This window comes from Cryptomeria japonica, chromosome 6 (assembly GCF_030272615.1).
Source record: "Cryptomeria japonica chromosome 6, Sugi_1.0, whole genome shotgun sequence".
Classification (NCBI taxonomy): domain Eukaryota; kingdom Viridiplantae; phylum Streptophyta; class Pinopsida; order Cupressales; family Cupressaceae; genus Cryptomeria; species Cryptomeria japonica.
In genome coordinates, this window is record NC_081410.1 from 195,470,748 (window position 1) to 195,492,805 (window position 22,058).

The window sequence follows — 22,058 nt, forward strand, 5'->3', positions numbered from 1 at the left end:
GGTGCAGTCGCGGAAGCGATTTCCTAGGCCTTGGACTTTGATACCACAGTTGACACAGGCCGACCTGGATATGATTGAGAGATGCGGGTTGACATCCCTGTTGGATATGCCTCAGTTCACTATGAATCGGGGGCTACTTACAGCACTGGTAGAGAGGTGGCACAGTGACACGAACACCTTTCACTTTGCGACGGGTGAGATGACAGTCACACCAGAGGATTGTTATAGGATTCTGTGCATACCAGTAGTAGGTGCACTACTACCATATGAGCAATCAGAGGAGGGTGGCACAGAGGCACTTCACCGCATTTTTCACGATGAGATAGTCTGCGGATATGAGATCCCATGGCAGGAGTTTTTAGACCTGGATTATGCACCACTTCCATCAGTACTGGCAGGGTTTATCGGTGGATTCCTTTGTCCTGATCGCAGGTCAAAGGGATTCTCTGTGGGATGGGGGCTGGTTTTAGAGGAGATGGTTACATAGGGCCACAGGTTTGCGTGGGGATCGGCTATGCTAGCCCATCTATACAGGGACTTGCACGAGGTGGTTTGCCTAGGTTATGGCAGTTTGTCAGCTGGCGTGACACTCTTACAAGTATGGTGCTGGGAGCACATTCTGGCTATGAGGCCATTAGCAGACAGAGATAGGCCCATTGGACGTGCCTATTCTTATGGATACAAGGGTCTAGTTGTCCAGCGGAAGCTGGGCAAACTAGAGCATTGGAGGAGAGTTTTGCATGACATCGATATAGTCACATGGCGATCGTATACAGGGTGCGAGGTGTGGGCGGAGGACGGGCTGGAGATGCCCTACGTGTTTATGACGAGATACCTGATTGGGAGGACCCCATTTGTTATTGAGAGGTTTGTGGTGACCAGAGTTTTGAGACAGTTTGGTCGACAGTAGGGTATACCTCAGGGGGCTTGCTTATATGCACGGCGGAGGCAGGATGTATCCGATTGGGGTCCAACCATTGATAGTACAGTAGCCGTGGAGGAGTTTGTCAGTTTGGCGGGTCAGATATGGGATTATGCCCCAGAGATTTTGGATGCGGGCATGACCGATGAGTTTGCAAGATTGTTTTCCGTGCGGGCAGTGGCCAGGATATCGGATCTTGAGGAGATCCTGAGGAGATGCGATCGGCATTCAATGATGATGATGAGGAGGGAGAGGGAGATGATGAGGATGATGGAGATGGTGGAGGAGGATGACGAGGGAGAGGAGTGAGAGGGAGGAGGGGAGATAGAGGGAGCAGAGGAGATAGAGGTGTGGAGAGAGAAGTTAGACAGGCAGTGATAGACAGGGGGAGAGGCGGATTGGCTATTGGAGCCGGTGGAGAGGGGAGGGTGGGGGAGGTTCTAGCTGCAGTGGGGGTACTGACGAGGTGATATGGCCAACACAGAGGAGGAGGATGGATGTGCTCCCACCTCCAGCACCGAGGACAGGCAGAGTTAGAGGGGATGTCCCCGCGCAGGTACCGCTACGGGTTCAGATCCCCACTCATGTTGAGGATGCACAGGTTTGGACCCTGCAGGTGACTGTATAGCAGCTGCAGGCATAGGTTTTGACATATCAGTGATAGATTACATAGTTGACCACTGAGCGGGACACAAAGATAGAGCGGAGGGGGCGAGCGGAGGAGCTTGCAGCCAGTGTGCAAAGAGCAGCGGCAGGTGGTCCGATGAGAGACACCTTGAGAGAGCTATCATTGAGAGATTAGGAGGTGGAGTACTACCGTCGGCATTATGAGGCTGCGGTACCCAGGGATCGTCGAGTACAGAGCTTCACATAGTCGAGATCCAGTCGATCTCGAGATACTGGGTTGCGGTCCGAGAGCCGAGGTGTGATAGGGCCATCGAGACAGGATCCCCCTGGAGATCCAGGGATGGGGACATCTGGAGCCAGACCATTTCCGTCAAGGGATAGCCATACTTGAGAGACGTGGTCTATGTTGTATTCTTGATCATTGTATTCTTTGTACTGGACACCGAGATGATAGATTTTGTACATTTTGATCATTTTTGGAGATATATATATATACGACATTATTATCTTTGATCATGTGGTGTGTTTATATAGATGGATGTGCTTATGTGTTCTTTTCGTTATGTGATGATGATGCAATGCTTAAATGTATGATATAATGTATGATGCAGGATGTATGCTTTTTAATATGTTTGTGAGATGTATCTTGAAAATGAGATGTATGATTTGATATGCTATGAAATGTATCTTTTGAGATGTATGATAATGATATGTGAGGAAGTGTAAAATGATATGCAACTAATTGTAAAATGATATGCAACTATGTTTTTGGAGCATCCTCATCCTGCATTTGTCATCTCGATACAACCATATGTTATTTGCTTTTTTTGTAGGTATCATCATTGAGCATTGGTGTGTTGAGGATATGTTGAAAATTTATACAAGCACAATGGTATAATTGAACCATAATGACCTGAGAAAAATTTACATGATGTTTGATTTTGCAAGGTAGCACAAGCATCAAGGTATAATTGAACCAGGACGACCTGAGTGCGGATTGCATAAATAGACAAGATTAAATCATTTGTATGCGTGAAGTGGAATCAAACCTTTAGTGATATTCGATGTATCACGTCTTGAGGCAAGTATTCACATAGTACAAGTGATCACCTCCCAGACAGAAGACTAAGAAAATATTGGAAGTTCCCCATGATCTCTAGCTTTGAAGCATTTAGTGAGAAAAGGAAGAGAATCCAATAATTTAAAAAGTTCAAAATGCAAAACTAGTCAAGATTTTTATGCTATAATGCAACATTCAGTACTTCAAAAAATCATCCATCCTTGGTATTTCTGTGAATTTTTTTTGTTTTGTTTTGCGATGAAGCGTAGTTTTGGTTGTTGGATGCCATGCTTCTATGTTTTGTAAATAGTTTTGATGTCTTGAATGTTTGCAAGTTTTTGACGATTTTAATGCCCTTAGCTGAGTGTGCCTCTTGATGTGAATATGTACAGTGATTTCCAAGCCATGGTGGAATGTGGTAAGAGGATATATATGGATAAACCAGGATAGTGACTACGTTAAGTATGTCTTGAATGGATATGTGCTAAGTGTTGGGCGATGGTCGATAGTGTTTTTAAGGATACGGATAAAATGGTATGGAGATAGATAGAGGAGCCGTTCTTTCACAAGAGCGCCTGTTTACCAGGTTTTCACCATTTGTTTTTATTGTACTTTGTTTTTTTGCTTTTTCTAGATTTTTTGATTTTTTTGCTTGTTTTGGCTTTTTCCGTTTACTAGGCTACTTAAGTGTAGTACTTCTTCAGATGGATGTTGTTAGTTGGTTCATCAAGCACATCTCCTTCTGAAGTTGTTAGCTGATAGGCACCTGATCCATGGACTGATATGATGACATAGGGACCCAACCAGTTAGGTTCAAATTTCCCTTTCTTTTCTCGATCTTGCTGATTTCTTGGATTTTCTTTGAGGACTAGGTCACCTACTTTGAAGTGGTGAGGGATGACCTTGTGATTGTAGCTCCTACACATGTGTTGCTGATATGCTTTGAGATGAGCATAAGCATACTGACATCTTTCATCTAATAGTTCAAGTTCTTGCAGTCGGTTAACTCATTACTCTTCATCTGGGATTAAACCTTTCAAAGAGACTCTGAGAGATGGGATTTCTACTTCCAGGGGTAAAATGGCTTCTGATCCATATACCAATGAGTATGGTGTTGCTCCTGTAGGTGTGCGGATGCTGGTTCTGTATGCCCAAAGTGCTGGATTGAGTTGGACGTGCCAATCTTTTCCGGCATCATTCACTGTTTTCTTTAGGATTTTCAGTATTGTCTTGTTAGATGCTTCTGCTTGACCATTTCCCTGTGGGTAGTATGGTGTGGAGAACCGATGTTGGATTTTGAATTTTTCACATAGTTCTTGTACATCTTGGTTTTTAAAAGGTCGTCCATTATCTGTGATGATTGAACTTGGAATACCATATCTGCAGATTAGATAATTGAGGATAAAAGAGGCAATTTGTTTCCCAGTCACTGTGGTCATGGGAACTGCTTCTATCCATTTGGTAAAGTATTCTGTTGCTGTTATAATAAACTTGTGTCCATTTGAAGATGAAGGATGAATTTTGCCAACTAAGTCTAGCCCCCACTAACAAAAGGGCCACGATGTTGTAAATGGCTACAGTTCCTGTGCTGGTGCATGTATCAGATTACCATGGATCTAGCATTTAGGACATTTCTTGGCAACGTGATATGAGTCTTTCTCCATTGTAGGCCAGTAGTATCCCATTCTTAGAAGTTTTTTAGCAAGAGTAGTACCACTTGAATGTGTGCCACAAATACCTTCGTGAAGCTCGTGTAAAGCGGAATCGGAATCATTACGATCAAGGCAACGAAGAAGAGTACCATCTAGACCTCGACGATACAAGGTATCAGTGGTAAGGGTATAACAGGCAGCTTGCCGGATAAAGTTACATTTTTGGTTACGGGATTGGTCAACGGGTAAGATATTGTTCTTGAGGTAGTCGTATATTGGTCCATATAATGGAGAATCTGAACCAGTCAAGGCATAGATAACATGGGATTCAAAGTGGTCATAGGCTATGGAGAACAGTTGCTCTACCAGGAACTCGTAACAACTCTATTGCTCTAGAATTTGTAATAATGAAGCGATTGTAGCCATTGCATCAGCTGATTTGTTGTTCAACCTTGGTATTTGCTCGAAGGTGATGTGCACAAAATACTATTTGAATTCATCCACCATTCGCTTATAGGGTAGTAGCTTGTCATCTTTTGTCTGATAGTCATTGTTGATTTGATGGATGACTAGTTGTGAGTCTCCATAGACCTTTAACTCTGTGATTTTCCATTCTACAGCCATTTTGATGCCTATAACCAATGCCTCATATTCAACCACATTATTTGTGCATGGAAACATAAGCCTATATGATCTTGGTATAGTGTGTCCTTCAGGAGTGATGAATAGAATGCCAGCACCTGAACCATGTTGTGTGTAGGATCCGTCAAAGTATAGGGTCCATTGTTTGGTAGAAAGAGAAAGAACGTGCCTGTCTGGAAATTCAATCTCCATGGTTTGTTTTCTTGGTAGCGATGCTTCAGCCAGCTGATCTGCAATTGCTTGTCCTTTGATGGCTCATCTTTCTGTGTATTGAATGTCGAATTCACTGAGAATCATGACCCATTTAGCCAATCGACCTGTAAGAGCTACCTTGCTGAGTAGATATTTGAGAGGATCAATTTTTGTGACTAGCTTAATGGTATGTGCTAGCATATAATGTCAGAATTTTTGAGATGCGAAGACCACTGTTAGGCAATCCTTTTCAATGAATGTATAGTTGAGTTCATAGCCATTTAATGTCTTGCTGATGTAGTATATAGCTTGTTCTTTTCCTTGTTGATCTTCTTGTGCCAATAGTGCCCCTAGTGATATATCTGTTGTTGAGATATATAGGATAAGTCGCTTTCCTGCGACTGGTGGTACTAGAACTGGTGGATTCATTAGGTACTGTTTGATTTGGTAAAAAGATTGTGCACACTTGGTCTCCCATTTGAATGGTACATTTTTGTGTAGTAAATGGTTAAATGGTAGACTTTTATCTGCTAGCTGAGCGATGAACTGCCTGATTGATTGAAGTCGTCCTTGTAGAGGTCTAAGTTGACTGATATTCTTTGGTGGTGGCATGTCCATAATGGCTTGTACCTTTGCTGGATCTACTTCAATACCTTTAGCTGAGACTATGTAGCCTAGTAACTTGCCTGATGTAACCCCGAAGACACACTTCTTAGGGTTGAGCCTGACTTAGAATTTCTCCAATCGATCAAAGATTTTTGTTAGGATGCTGAGATGTTCTGCTCTAGTGAAGGATTTAGCTAGTAAATCATCCACATAGTCTTTCATGAAGGTGTGCATCATGTCATGAAAGATTGTTAACATTGCTCTTTGATAAGTGGCCCCTACATTCTTTAAGCCAAAAGGCATAACATTCCAACAGTACGTTCCCCAAGGATAGGTGAACGCGGTTTTATCTTGATCTTTTGGGGCTATTTTGATTTGATTATAGCCTAAGAAACCATCCATTAGTGAGAGCATTGCATAGCCTGCTGTGAGATCTACAATTATGTCGATACTAGGCAGAGGAAAGTCATCTTTTGGACAAGCTTTGTTGACATCTCTGAAGTTAGTGCATATTCTGATATTACCATCTGGTTTTGATACTGGAACGATGTTGGAAATCGATTTTGCATAGTCAATGGGTCGGATGAATCTGACATCTAATAGTTTCTTTAGTTCAGTTTTGACCATGAGTGCTACTTGTGGATTCATCTTTCGTAGCTTTTGCTTGACTGGTTTAACTCCTGAAGAGATGGACAAGTGATGCATGATCAAGTGTGGATCGACTCCGGGCATATCGGCATATGACCAAGCAAATTTAATTTGTTGTTCTTTAAAGAAAATGATGAATGCTGATCGTTCCTCCTTTGTCACAGATTCTGCAAGGTGTATGTTTCTGACTGCTTCTGTGGTACCAATGTTGATTGATTGAGTGGGCTCAATCAATATGGGTGATCGCTCATGAAAGTGTTTAGGAAGAGTGTCAATTCTCCCATCATTAGGTGCCTTAAAAACATTTTCACCTTCAGATGCGTCCTTTATTTTTACTTTTTTGTGATCTGATCTAGAGCTGCCATTAACTGGTTTTCAGCATCAGATCTTTCATTTGGTTTATTTTTGCGACTGAGAGACTTGGCACTCCCTGATTAGCAGACATTGTTACTTTGTTCACTGGTAGAGCCTGTTTCTGGATTTACGGTACATAGGTAATGGATAATAGATTCATCATCTGCGAAAATTGGTATATCATGGATTTTAGGTTCATCCCAATCGATGAGGTCAGGAAAGACAAGCGGTAAGGAATTGTTAGGTGGATCAAGTTCTGCTACTGTAAGTGTTAGAACATAGTTTTCATCGTGATTGTTCTTGGTTTTAAAAAAGTCCAAGATTTTGTCAAGGTCTTCGATAGTATTATCTTCCGTATAGACTTGTTCATAATGTTTCTGTTCGCTTTCCTTGGCGTCATAGATATTTTGTGGTCCAAATTCAAGAGGTCTATCTTCTGCGTTAGGTTCTTCTTGAGAAAGGGATATGGAATTAGTATCATTAGGGATATCTATAGTAGCATTGGAGCAGGTACCCCATTCATATTCATTGGAATCAGTCTCAGAGGCCTCATCCCAGATTCTATCAGTGCTGTAAACCAGTATGTTATATGGTGAAAACAAATCTTTGATGATGGATACCATTTTGATAGTTTTTGTTGATTTTGTGTTAGATCCGGCTTCTACTTTCTGTATTTGTTCATAGACTGTGCCTCCTTGGGGAGAAATAAAGGCATCCGGAGATGATTTTATTGGTTCTTGAAATAGTGGATTCTGAACATGAGCTACTGCTGCAGATATGGCCTTCTTGCGGCTTAGAAGTTTTTCCTGATGTAACTTCTGATCTTGACGTTCCCGTGTCTTGCGGATTGTTTCTGCTGATTCAAAGAGCACTTCCTGCCAGGATTCTTCTTTGTACTTCTTCTTTTCTTTCCATTGAGGTTTTGTAGTTATGCGGGGTGGCTTTCTTAATAGGAAAGTGAGCTCACAACCCAATCCTGTTTTGTTTCTACTGGGCTGTGAAGGAAGATCTATGGGTTTAGTGACTCCTTCTTTGTGTTTCCCAATAGGTCCTTTACCGTCATATCCCATTTGTTGCATGATCAAGTATCCTTTTCCATATAGGTGTGTTGGTAGAACAATGTCTAGAGCAGCTGCTCTGTTACCTTCTTCCTCGTCTTTGTATAACCAGCTAAGAATATCCTTGTCTTCTGATTCATGTGCTGGAGTGCCCATTTGGATGAAGGTACCATCAAATTTGGTGATGGGCTGAGTTACCAGATGCATTGATGTAGTAGGCAATCCATGAGATCTAGGTGATGTTGGCAATTTGGCCAAACATAAGGGCTCCAAAGAGTATTCTCCCATGCCTTGGTCTTTGATTTGCATTTTCTACTTCAAATCTCCAAATAAGGAGTTGGGCTTTACTGTTTGTAGATCTGATGTTAAAGATCATTGTTTTTCTCTATTATGAGGAACCAAACTGTCTTGGGCTGCCCCCATTGCGTTGCAATGTTGAAATAGATTGTGATCAGCAGATATGGAGATTTCTTGTCCATCATAAGGAAATTTGACACATTGGTGATACATAGAAGGTACTGCTTGCATTTCATGTATCCAAGGTCGCCCTAACAAAATATTGTAGGTGAGATCTATGTCTAAGACCTGACACATAGTATCTTTTTGCACTGGTCCTACTTGAATGGGTAACATCATAGTTCCTTTAGAGGACCTATCCTCATCATCATATGCCTTTATGGTAATCTTTTTGCAGGGATCAATAGACTCTTCTGTGAAAAGCCTAATGCATAGATAAGCTTTAAAGTACATATATTAAGTCCGGCTCCTCCATCTATTAAGACTCTTTTTACTCGATGTTTGCAAACAATGACTTTGATATGGAGAGGAGTATCATGTGGATGGCTTAAGGAAGCATTGTCATGTTCTGAGAAGGTGAGGTTATGAGGTCCAGTCATATGGGCGACCATGGCTTGAAATCTGTCTGTATCCAGATTTTGAGGTACATTGGTTTCCAATAGTGCTTGTTCCAATATGTCTTTGTGCTTCGGTGATAGTTTCAGCAAATCTAGTATAGATATCTGAGCTGGATTTTTGCGTAGTTGGCTAACTAAGTCATATTGGATTTTTGGTGTGGTAGTTGTAGGTGACGTATGTCCTTTTAAGACATATTTTTAAGTTCAGGTTGTTACATTGACAGATTCATGATCACGCTGATCTCAGATGGTGATGACATTTACTTGATGATCTTCAGCTGATATGTGATTTATGGTGTTGTTGTAGATATGGTTGATACGAGCTCCGCGTGTATCATCTGAGGTTGAAGCTCCGTCTTTGTTATAATTTGGGAGAGGATTTTTAAAGGCTCCATGATCACCATTTGTTTTGAGACCATCTACCATTAAGTCACCTCGATCAATCATGTCTTGCACCATGTGTTTCAATCTCATGCAATCGTTCATCCGATGACCCTTGTTACGATGGTAATCACAATAGTGTGAATCATTCCACCAAGGTGGTTTGATTTGGGGTTCATAGTTGCTGATTGGAGGCAAAGAAAGAATTTTGTTTGCCAAAAGTTCTCTGAATGTTGATTCTAGTGATTGCCCCAGTGGTGTGAAGATACGTTTTTGAAAATTGTTCGTGTTGTTGCGTGAATTGTTGTTAGGTCCTGGATTCATGTTTTTGCTTTGAGTATCATTGGTGTTGTTTGTGTTGAGTTGTCCTTGATCAGTGTTTGGTGCATATGTGTTAGCATTTGGATTAGTACTTTTAGGATTTTTTGTAGCCTGAGAATTTCTGGATAATGCAAGCACTGGTTGCTTAGATTTCGGATCATGCGTTTCATTGTTGCCTTTGTTTTTGTTTCGAGTCCAGAATCGAGACTTGTCCAAGTTGCTGTTGTTCTGGTTATTGTAGTTTGATGAGTTTGTTCCTTCCTTGAAGAATTTGAGTGTTCCCTTTTTGACACACACTTCATCTACTTGAATGTCATTTTCAATCAATTTAGCGAAAGACAGTATGCATTGGAGTTTGAGTCTATAACTCATTTCACCATTCAAGTTGTCGATGAAGATTTCCATTTTTTCCTTTTCGGGAATATATCGAGGATATTGTGATACCATACGTCGCCAGCGTTGAAGGAATATCATAAATGTTTCGTTGTTCTTTTGTTTGGTGTTGCAGACATCTAGCATGGTTATGGCATGTTGGATATTATAGGAGTATTGGGTTATGAATTTGTTAACCAATTCATCAAATGATCTGACAAGTGGTGTAATTTTGGATAACCATTCCATTGTTTGCCCTCCCAGGCTTCTTGGGAATAACCTCATTAGATAGGTGTCATCATGAGCAAATTCAAGACTCATTGTGCAAAATTCTCAAACATGATCTCGGGGATCACTTTTCCCATCATATTTATCAAATTTGGGAACGTCTGAGTTTGGAGGAAAAGGCACCATGTTCAATCTTCTGTCAAATGGATAAGGACAGATTTCGTTTAAAGAGTACCACATTGTTGTCCCTTGTTGCATGTCATGTATTTGTCTTTGTAATATTTGTATTTGTTGAGTAAGGGTAGCCAAAGGTATATTGTCTTGTCGAGGGAAGAGTTCTTCCCTTGTATTAGTTCTTAGCTGAAAAGGTGTGTTGAATGGTATATTTTGCTCTGGAGTTTCTAGCTCGGGTATACGCATTTCTGGTATGTGTTGTTCTGGAATGTCTTGCTCAGGTATGTGTTGTTCAAGGTTATGAGTTTCTTCTTCTCTTTTTTGTTCTTGATATGCATATTGTTGAGATCTGATTCTAAAGATGTTTGTGTCTAAATCTTTGGGAAGTTTTATGCCTTTACTTGTGAGCATGAGCAGATACTTTTCTTTGTCATTTTCCATAAGCCTTTCTACAAGCTTTTGGAATGAAGGGTTTTCCTAACATTCCTGAAGAAGTGCTTTAGAAATTTTAGTCTCTTCTAAGTGTGGAACTTCAAAAGGATTTGACAACCTTCGATTCATACTAGATTCTATGTGTGTCTCACTTTGTTGGTTTCTTTGAGAGCGAGTAACAGGCATTTTAGTAGAAACTTTCAGTGATGAAGGGGACAAAATCCTCGTTGATATGTTGCTCGAGGGTGGGTGGTTCTGGTCAAGATGTGTTATAAGTGATACACTCATCAGGCAAGAATGTCGGATTGATCTTTCCTCCGCGGTTTATGATTTGATTAAAAGCAGACTTTTGACAGTAGGCTCTTGTTTTTAAGGGTTCTTTGTCAAATTTGTTGGATTTGATTTGGATATAACATTTGACGTGATGAAGGAATACCCAATGAGATTTGAAGAGTTGACGATTGATGTATAAAAACTTATTTCTCTTGATGAACTTGGAAAAACTAGGTTGTTGTTTCTTCAACGTGATGTTATGATAAAGGTTCTTTCTTCTCAAAATATGGGTATTAGTCATGCATGAGTGATCAATGGTTTCCTATGATTTGTTTGGATTCAGTTGATCTTGTTTGAAAATTTTCAAATCTTACTCTATCAAAGTGAAGGTTTAGATGCCCCTTCATGACAAAGCGTGTCAAATGATATGGATAAAAGCCTCCCGATATGGAGACTGGATTTGACAACTTGAAAATTTTAAACAAGTGTTTTTGAGATGAAATCCGTAAGATGGTAAAGGATTCTATTGATATTGATGATGAGGTTTCTGAACTATGATAAGATAGATACGTTTTATCGTGCAATCAATTGAGGATTTTTACAATGTTTGTTTTGACACAAATTTAGCTCAAGAAATAGTTTTAACGATTTGTTTTCGCTACTCCGCTTTGATGAAAGATGTTGATAATGAGAGGTTTTGAAAATGTTTTCAAAAATTTTAAAATTCTTCACTGTTTTGTCCTCTGTCTATATGTTTTTGATCATGCGCTAAAATAGAGACGAAATGCGCTACCGAAATTACTCCATGCGCTAAAATAATGATCACACGCGCTAGGCTGCCCCCAGACACGTGCTAAAGTTTTTGACTGTTCAAAAAAATTATTTTTTTACCTATTTAAAAAGTCACGCGCTCCCCTGGGCCTATAACGTGCTAACTTTTCAACCTGATGTGCTAATGTTCGGTTTCCACGCGCTAAGCTGATGCTTCCATGCGCTAGACTATTTCTCTAATGCGCTAAATGTTTCAACACTGGTTTGATTTTGGGATAAAACGCTACTGTTTGGAACAAACGCGCTAACTTGATGGTTGGATGCACTAACAAAAGTACCTCACGCGCTAAGAAGTTGCTCTTATGCGCTAAACTGCCCTGATTTTTCCTTTGGTTGGTTTTTTGTAAATTTTGGATTTTTGTTGTGAATTTTTCAGGTTTGATGCATGATTTTCTGAAGTAGTAAATGCAAGCACGGCACAAAAAGTACAACCATTTTGCCTAATCTAACAAAAAGTGTATGTTCGGCGAGGATGTGTTCAAATCCTCAATGTTTTAATAGGTTTGGATACGAATAATACACTTCAGAAAGACTCTTTATTCAAAGGTCATAAATAACATCATAGTCCACTAGTCTTGATACTTTGTTAGCTCAAACAGTCGTGTCACCTCCTAGAGGGCACCTATTTTTTTGCCTTTTGCCAGAAATTAACTCAAAGTGAATCGCTTCAGCGTTTTAGTAGTTATCTTGGGAGATATATGGTGAGTAATCTTGGAGGTGGATTCTTCCCCACCCTTGCACTATGATGTTATAAATGTCTGGTTACTGACTCGGTTCAAAGCTTTTATTTCTATGGTTTGTAATCAGGCTTCCCGTTCGACCGTCAGTGATAAACTCCCTCAGGAGGCTTCCCAACCTTTAGAACAAAGGCTTTACGTATCTCGAGGATACTGGGGGAAGGCTAATCGCTGCGCGCAACCGTTGAAAAGGACTTTCGTCACTTTCCACGTTTGATTATAGTGGGTTGGAATTCTTGGCGTCAAAGTCGTTCCCCACTTAGGTCGTTCCCTTCACACTGGCCATAAACGGCTTTAAGAGTTGATTTCAACTCCTCGGGAAGGCAGGCCTGCTAAAGGATGTAAAATGCTTTGAAGGAAAGAAATCTTTTTAAGAGAGGTCTGGTTTTTTGAATCACCCAGTTAAGGGGAGAGAATATACCTTCCTCTTTCGATTCAAGGCAATCACAAATTCTTTTTAAACCTTCAATTCAGTGATTTTTTAATCTCTACTGGGAGATGTTGCTCCAAGAAAAAGCATGGTGTTAATTTTACTTCTTCAAAGCAATGATTATTTAATCTAAAGAAGTAACCAAATCAACAAAGCAAAAGGTTCGATTTGGTCAACAAATAAAAATCGGTAAACAAAAAGGGGAATCACTTCCCTCTTTAATTGTAACAAAACTTTTGAGGTGAGGTTCTTTCCTTTGCAAAAATGAAAGTGGATCCTTTTATGCACCAAAGGATGATGAGGTTCTTTTTAAGCTCTATTTTTGCGAAAAAGAAAATTTCGTGTTGTTCTTTTTAGAGCCCAAATTGAGAAATTTTCTCCTAGGAAAGCAAGAAAAGATTTTGATTTGTTGTTCATTTTACTTGCCCAAAATAAAAGTGAGTTCAATTTTATTTAAGCAAGAAAAAAAAGAAATTTGAACTTTTGCCTAACTTAGAAAAGTTAGTAAAAATTTAAACTACTTTAACTCTAGCCTAAAAATGGATTCGAAACCTGCAGTCAACTGTTAGTAACCTGCAGAAAACCAGTCAATTTGTTAGCATAAAAAAAGGTGAATTCGGTGGACTTCCACAAGTCTAAATTTTAGTTTCTGTTACAAATTAGTTTTTTTTCTTTTCTGTCTGTGATGCGCTACAGAACAAACTGTACGTGCTACAATATAACAACGATGTGCTAAAAGAAGGTTTCAACGCGCTACACTGTTTTCGGGATGTGCTACTCTGTGCGCCAAAAGTGTTGCTCTGTTTTTCTCCCACATCGAGACCTACAGGAAAAATAGTAAATCCTATGTGCTAATATATGGACTTTACATGCTAGATGATGGACTCTACGCGCTGAATAGTAAACCGAATGTGCTAGGCTGTTAACAGGATGCGCTAAATAGTTAACTTAACGCGCTAATTCATTTTTCCCACGTGCCTGCAAAAGTGGTTAAATTCAAAAACTGATTTGATATATGGGGTCTAGCCCTACGGTGGGCGCCAGAAATGTATGCGGGAAAAGCGGGTCGATAGAACTCAATATGTAAAAAATGGAGCTCTAGGGAGCCTTGCTCACACACCCATAGGACTTCTTGGTGCAAGCTATAGAGTAATGAAGTATCACTCAGCTTCCCAAGGTTGGTTCCATGGTTCTTTATCTTACACAGTCCCTCAAACCAATATTTTTGCTCTCATATCACTGAGCAAAATGGTTTAGGGATGGCAAATGCAAGAACGAGGGATGCTTTTTGTTGATTTAATATGAGATGCATCCTAAGCTATGCATGATTCTAGAAATGCAATAAAGTAGCTATAAGATGACAAGATTAGTAAACAAATACTATCCTAACATGATATATTAGTCTATGATTGAGCTAAATGATAAAGAAAGTATTCTAAACATGCATATTTAGACTAATTCCTAGTTAAAAGAGAGGCTAAATGATGAGCACAAATGATATATGAAAGGTTGAATGTATTTGAACATAAGTATGATGCTTAAAGACTTGGATTGATCTCTAAAAAATGGAGGAATGAGAGCTCTATTTATAGCAAAAATAGGGCAATGGATGGTCAGGATTGAAAGAGGCAATCAAGGGTTGATTTTGAAAGTTGGGAATCCATGTTTGCAATTTGCACCAATGAAATGGTGACAAATGTCAACATAGGGTTGGGTTGAGAGAAGGGGTTGGAGGCATTAAATGTTTGAGAAGACCTTATGGTTATCTAGAGGTAAGGGTTAACCTTAAATTAGGCTTACCCATTGGATTAAGAGTTAATCCAAGGATAAACCCTTGTGCAATTGATTAAGAGATAATCATGGTCAAAGCATTAAAGGCTTGATGAGACCCTTGGGTTGGATGAAGGTTAAGTTAGGCAAAAAGTCTCTAACCATGTAAGAGGGTTGAATTAACCATTAATGGTTTGGGAGACTTTGGAAAATTAAGTGGTTGAAGACTTGAAGCCTTTAATGGTTATCAAAGACTTTAAGGTTTTGAGAAGTGACCTCCCCTTGCTTAGGGATGTGACAAAGTTTAGAAGATGGGTTAGGTTAATTAGAAGCGATTAGAAGGGTCTAGAAGAAATTAGGAAGGGGTTTAGGAAGCAAGTGGGAGATGTAGGAAAATGCAAGTGGATGGAGGGATAATAAGATTTAATTGAAATAAAATGAATTTACTTCAATTTGGTTGCAATTTGGGGAAATTAAATAAATTAGATTTATTCAATTTAGGATAACTATTTAATTAAATTTGAATTTAATTAAAAGTGGATAGGGGGGATTTAATTGAATAAAATGATTTATTCATTAAATGGGTATAGTGAATTTAATTGAGTAATCTACTTAATCAAATAGAGAAATGAACATAAAATATTCATTTAGGAATATGGTCATTTTTATACGTCTACACCGGTATCTCTGTTTATCAGTCATTGTGAGTGTTTGTTGTCAAATCGGTTTTGGATGGTATTTGTGTCTGTACTGACTCACCCCCCCCCCCCCCCTCTCAGTACCGGTTTGGTACTAGGTGTTCATCATTGAGTTATCAGTTGAAACCCTAGGATTCACTGAAATTCTCAGCATTCTGGATTTCCCTAAGGAAGTTATAAGGATAGTTCTAAGCAGGGTACATGGTGCATTCTTCTGGTTAGACTCAATTCATAAAATTACTAAAGAGGCAGTAAAAGTTGTAACAGGGTTTCCCTCCATCGGTAACAGACCTGATAAGACAAAGAAGGTCTCAAATGACCTAGTGATGAATCTAACAGGTGCAACATCTGACAAGAGGTCTTTAAGGGTAAATGATGTAACCAACATCAATGTCAGATTCATTAGCATGATTTTAGGCTATAAAACTACACATGCAAATAGGTTAAACTCAGTTTCTAGTTTATGCATAAAGAGTGTCTATGACATGATCAAGGATAATGCAAAAATAGATGTGTGTAAATGGTTGAAGGATGAACTTATTGATAATATTGGAAAGATTAAGAAAGACAAAAAGAGGACATTTAGATTTGGTAACCTAATTGTTTGTTTAAAGCTTTAAAGAAAATGTACTCAAACAAACCGATATCAATGAAGATGAGTTAGAAGCACTACAGCCAGAAACTCACCTTTCACCAGTAGCAACTTCTTCGGAAAGTGATATGCCAGCTACATTTAAAAGAGTTGTGAGGAAAAGAGTACCTTCACCGGTATCTACACCTTCGCCTAGAAGAACCAGACAAAAACAACAGGTAGTAAGGCCCCTGGCTAAGAAGATAACTCCTAAGAAGAAGAAGTTAACACCCAAGAAGAAGACTTAACAAACCATTGCTTCTATTGATGAACTTCTGAATGAAATAACAGAGGATGGCATATTGAAAAACATCAACAAATTGTATGATGTACACTATCTATTGATGACAAAGAAACAGTAGAAAACATCGTAATCCTACACCTGAACATTTACAAGAAATTTTTGATGCAAATTGTTGATGAAATACTGACAGAACTATACAAAAGACTTGAACCTAGAAGGCAAGCTATTATTGACCTTGACAAGAAAATAAAAATTGAAAAACTACTTGTTGTACATCCTGTAAACTCACCTAAAGAAATAGATGATCTGATCTCTCAGGCTAACCGGTCAGTATTCTCAACTGCACACCGGCATGTAGCACTAATGGCAGGTAGAGTGAATCAAGTAACAGAGGAAACAACAGATGCATGGGATATATTCCTTGTAGAAAAAGAAAAATAGGAAGAATATCTAAAACCAAAAGCCTTCAGGGTATACCAGAAAGAAAGAGATAAGGCAAAAAGCAAGGTTGGTGGACCACCTAGCATAAAAATAATAGATAACTTGTCCCCACCACCTCTAGATACTCCACCGGTAGTTACTTCTGACAATCAACCGGCTAATGAGAGTATGGATATACCACAAGAGGACACCAATCCCAATTCTGAGGTATTATACACAGTTGACATTGATACTCAGAAAGTTAACATTGTGGTAGATAAGGACACAACTGGAAAGACAGATATGGCTAGTGAGCCACTGGTAATAGATTAAGGTAAAATGACAGATGGCAACACAGAGCAACAGGCTGATCAACAGATAGAACAACAAGCAAAGCAATAGGCTCCATCACAGCAATAGGTTAATACAGAGTCAGTGCCACCGGCAACAGTTTAGTAAGACAAACCTTTGCTTAAGGAAATGGAAACACAAACCGACCTACCAGAGGTCACCACAAGCAAGGAAATTTCTCCCACAGGCAAGATAGAGAGTGTTGGCCCTTCAACTACAGGATGCAAATAAACCAATATAACATAAGTTCTTTTAGATTCCATAAAGAAAATAACAGATTGTAGCTCACAAGCATACAAGGCTATAGATGATACCATTCCAATTTTGAAAATGATAGCTCCAAAATGTAATATAGATAATAAAGATTCTTTGAGTCAACTTGACACTTTGTCTAAGTATATTACAAAAAACACTATGACAGTTGAACAAATAAAAGAGGAAGCATTCAAGGAAAGATTAGAGAAGGAAAAACACAAATTCTTTGAGGAAGAAATAAAGAAGTGTACAAGGCAGTTTGACACACTTCTACCAGAACTGTGTAGTACATTGAAGGAATTCAAGACTTTGTACAGAGACACGTGCAAAACTAACTTTTTGACAGTTGATATAGACAGAAAGATCAGCAAGATACAGGAAGAAATTAATCAACTAGCTGACAGTTTCATTAATTCATCAGATTCATTATCAATTTTTGAACAGAAAATAACAGGTTTTGAGGAAGAACTATTAAAGTTGGAAAGAGAAAAGGAAAGAATAAAAGAAATGGCTAAGGATCTTAAATGGAGACTAAGTCCAAAATTGGACTACCTCGCATCCTTAAGGAAAGAAATATTTGATGCTTTGGTTCAAGGATAGAAAACACCGGCATGGCAAATGAAACACCTCACCGGTACAATTCAGAGGACAGAGGCCACAATAAAAGATAGCAAAAAGTTTCTTGAAAGCCTGAATCTGGTTTTGACGGATCTTTTTTAGATTGTAACCAACCGGTTACAAGGGTGAAGTAGGAAACCACACTCTATTGACACCTTGACAACCTTTGTCATTGATGCCAAAGGGGGAGTAGTGGAATGAGAAAAATAATTAGCAAAAGACTCATCAACTCAGGGGGAGTACACATTCTTTTGGTACACAGTTTTTGGTAAAATTTTTGGACTTCAATTGTTGGTTACACTTTTGAATTTTTCTCATGAGTGTTGCCATCAATGCCAAAGGGGGAGATTGTTGGAAAATGCACTCCAATGAGACATTGTAGGTGATTGAGGGTTTTGTCATTGATGGCAACCTTACAATCCTATGACACCGGCAAGGCAATCCACCGGCACCGGCAGTGAAAGGAAGCATATCGGCACAGAAGCCGACAAGAATTTTGTTGATAATATATTTTGTTAATTATTGTAAAATCATTGTAAGCCAACTTGGCAAGTTGTAAAATGACTCTTATATATAGGAGAGTTCCTTGTAGGAATTAAGTAATTAAGGAGGAATGTAATTAGGTGAAATAAGGCAGACCTATTATGCGAATTATAGGTTAAGGGTTTATGTAAGAAGCAGAGCTAAAACCAGTACTGGATCTAGCATAGTAGATGCTATTTTGAAGCAGTACAAGACATTGGATTTATATAATCCATTTTGTAAGTCAGTGAGACTTCCCATTTTGTATTTGAGCAGTGAGCTCTAGGCACTTGGCCTTCCTGCATGTGCAGGCCCCTATTGTAAGAGTAATATTCACTTATTGGTCAGTAAGCGAATATTGTGGGTCACAAATCCCACCAAGGTTTTTCCCACATCGGGGTTCCTCGTTAAAATACTGTGTTATGGTGTGCTTTCATATGGTTGTTGTTATTTCTGTTTACTACACTATTTTTGTTTACCGGTAGACAGTGTTAATATGTGTTTCATGTGTTAAATTGAAGTAAATTACTTAAACTGGTAAGATATTGATTCACCCCCCCCCCCTCTCAGTATCTCTAGGAATCCTAACAAAAGTGGTACGGTAGTGATTGTAGAAGACATATTGAGTTAGAGTTACAAAGATTCTTAATCGAATCTATTGCAAGCAGTTGCTTGGATATCTGAGCTTATAAGGAACTGATCCCAGGTATGTGTAGATGCAATTTTCTTAGTTCATTTGTGTCTCTATTTCTTGGTAGTGAGCCTTCTGGTAGTTAGCTGTTGTAATCCGGACAGTGAGCCCTCCGATAGTCAGCCTTGCAATCTCATATGCTAGTTATATTATCTTGAGAGTTAACCCTCTTCGTGGGTTTTCCCATTTGGTTTTTTCATGTATAAAAATATTGTTTCTCTCTTATGGTTGTGTGTCTCTTGAATTTCAATTATGTTCCATACATTTCTTTTCGACTGAGGTTAATTGATAATAAGTTAAAGTTTCAAAAGTTTAGTTTATAATTTCTTTTAAGGGAATATTGATTCACCCTCCCTCTCAATATTCTAATTTGTTCAACAATTTGTATCAGAGTTTGGCCCCTTGTTGCCAAACTCTGATACAAATTGTTGAACAAATTAGAATATTGAGAGGGGGGGTGAAATAGTATTCCCTTAAAAGAAATTATAAACTAAAATTTTGAAACTTTAACTTATTATCAATTAACCTCAGTCGAAAAGAAATGTATGCAACATGATTGAAATTCAAGAGACACACAACCATAAGAGAGAAACCATATCATGAAGTTGAACTCAGAAGAAAAAGTCATTGAAAGCAGTGCTTTATTGGATAAATTGTTGGCTATGCAAAAAATTAATAATGACAAAGAAGGATTAGGTTTTCAATTCGGCGAATGCTCTAATCAGAATGACAAAGGCAAAGGTATAGAAGAGAAGGTGGAAGCTGAAAAGAAAATTGAAGATGCAAACAAGAATCAGGTACTTATTGTAAATAGACTACCATTCATCAACCAAATGCTCAAAGGTACCCATCATTCAATGGTTATTGTTTTCATTGCAAAAGTTTTGGACATAAGGCTAATAACTGCAGTAATCAAGGTATGAATAGAAGCTATAGATCATTTGTAAATGGAGTGAATGGATCACTTATGAACATGATGAATAAGCCCTTTAATGGTTATTGTCATATATGCTATGGTTTTGGTCATAAAGCTAATCAATGTAGATCTAGAACAACTTCAGTGAATTCAGGATGGAGGAATATCAAAAGTCACAATTGCAAATAGTTTGGGCATTTTGCTATTAGATGTAGGAATGTGATTGCTTTGAGAAAATCAAGTGAATCTAAGAAGAATATTGTTATGGTATGGAGAAAGAAGGAAGAGAATGTGTTTGTTGTACTTGAATCCGATATAGGTGCATCATCCTTTGGAAATTGATCTGGTAGATTTGGCTTAGGGGGAGCCTTAAAGAAAAACTATTTATCCCCCCTCACAATGAGTTACATACTATGGGTTTGGCATGTTAGTGTTGATATTAGCATTGATGTTGGTGTTGATATTATGTTCAATATGCTCTGTTAAATATCAAATTTTGTGATCTTTTTGGCATTATGTGTTGAAGAGTCTGAAGAGTGAGAGCAATGGAAGTGTAAAAGGAGAATCAAAGAAAGGTTAGCATTAAAGAGGTATTTATTTCATCTTTTTCTATGCAATCAAAGATGATAGTGATGGGAGAATCTAGCGGTGGAGATGTTCGGAAGCTTCTATTAGATGAATTTGATCATAATAAAATTAAGAATCTTGAAAGTTCTTTCATAGATGAAGAATCTCATAGAATTAGAAAATTGGGGCATAAAGGTTTGGATATTTAGAGTGAGTTTTTGTGGTCTGACGATGAGGATTCTATCAAGTTCATTTGTGAGTCATGTTCAAAGTGGTTTCACGATGTTGGACAAATCTTATCAGATTTTAAAGGAAGTTATATCAACGTTTTCTGGTCTTTGTGATGTTGGAACTATTCTGGTGAAGAAATCAATCAAGAACAAAGAAGTCAAAACCCTAATTGGCGTTACGAGAGATCATAGAGAATTGCTAATTGATACAATCATTGAACCATTGGTCAAGTATGTTGCTTATAGTATTTCATACAAGACTTATTATTGAAACAAGGAAGGATCGATTTCTTCTATAGCTGTTTATGTTGCACATCAGATGGATAAAGAAGGCAAGGATTTCAATTTGTGTGAGTTATTATTGATGCATTTAATTGAGAATATCACTATGACAAAAGGTTATGGATATCCTTTCCCTTTTTTGGCTCCTTAATCATATGTTTGATGCTTTATTTATTGAGATATATACCTTTGAAGGAGAATGGTGTATGGAAATCAAATATCCTGGTTGGAAAGCATATTTACAGGTATCTGAGATGTCTAGCATTAAAAGATAATGAATGTAAAGATCACTTCATAACTCTTCAGAATATGTGATGTTTTTGTCTGGTTCTTGGTGTTGTCAATCCTCCTAAGGAGAGTCCTTCCTCCAGGAGAAAACGGTTGAAGAGACTAGTTGCATTTTCCTCTCTGAAACTGAAGAAGATGAAGATAAGTGAAGAGAAGGAAAAAATTATTAATCTTGATGATCTTGAACCTCATAGAGAAGCTAAACATAACATGGCTAAATTTGAAAAACAAGAAGATACTATGGATGAAGATGACCCTTGTAGGACAAAATATTTTGAGTATGCTTGAAGAAAAAGTTGTTATGAAGAAGATTGGTGATTTGTGTCTTTCACATCCATCTTATGATCGGGATAAAATTGAACAAGTCTTAGTCAACTATTTTCTCTAGAAGAACATTGGTTTGAATAATCTAGTAGATATTCCACTAGATGTATTGGTTGAGCAACTTGAAGATCGTTTGAAGAAGTCACCTAAGGAAATTGTTGGAAAAGATGAAGTACAAGAGGCTATGGAGAAAAGGTGTATCAGTGTGCAAAGGAAATTATAAAAAATCATAAAGGAAATAAGAGAATGTGTTGAAGATGTGGCTAGAGTATACAAGTATTGTCTCTGATGGCCTGTTGTTATTGAGAATTTCAGAGATAAACTATCATGGTAAAACATTTGATATTTTCAGTGATAAAGATGGTGAATAGAGAAAAAGGATAAATTCTTTGTTGTT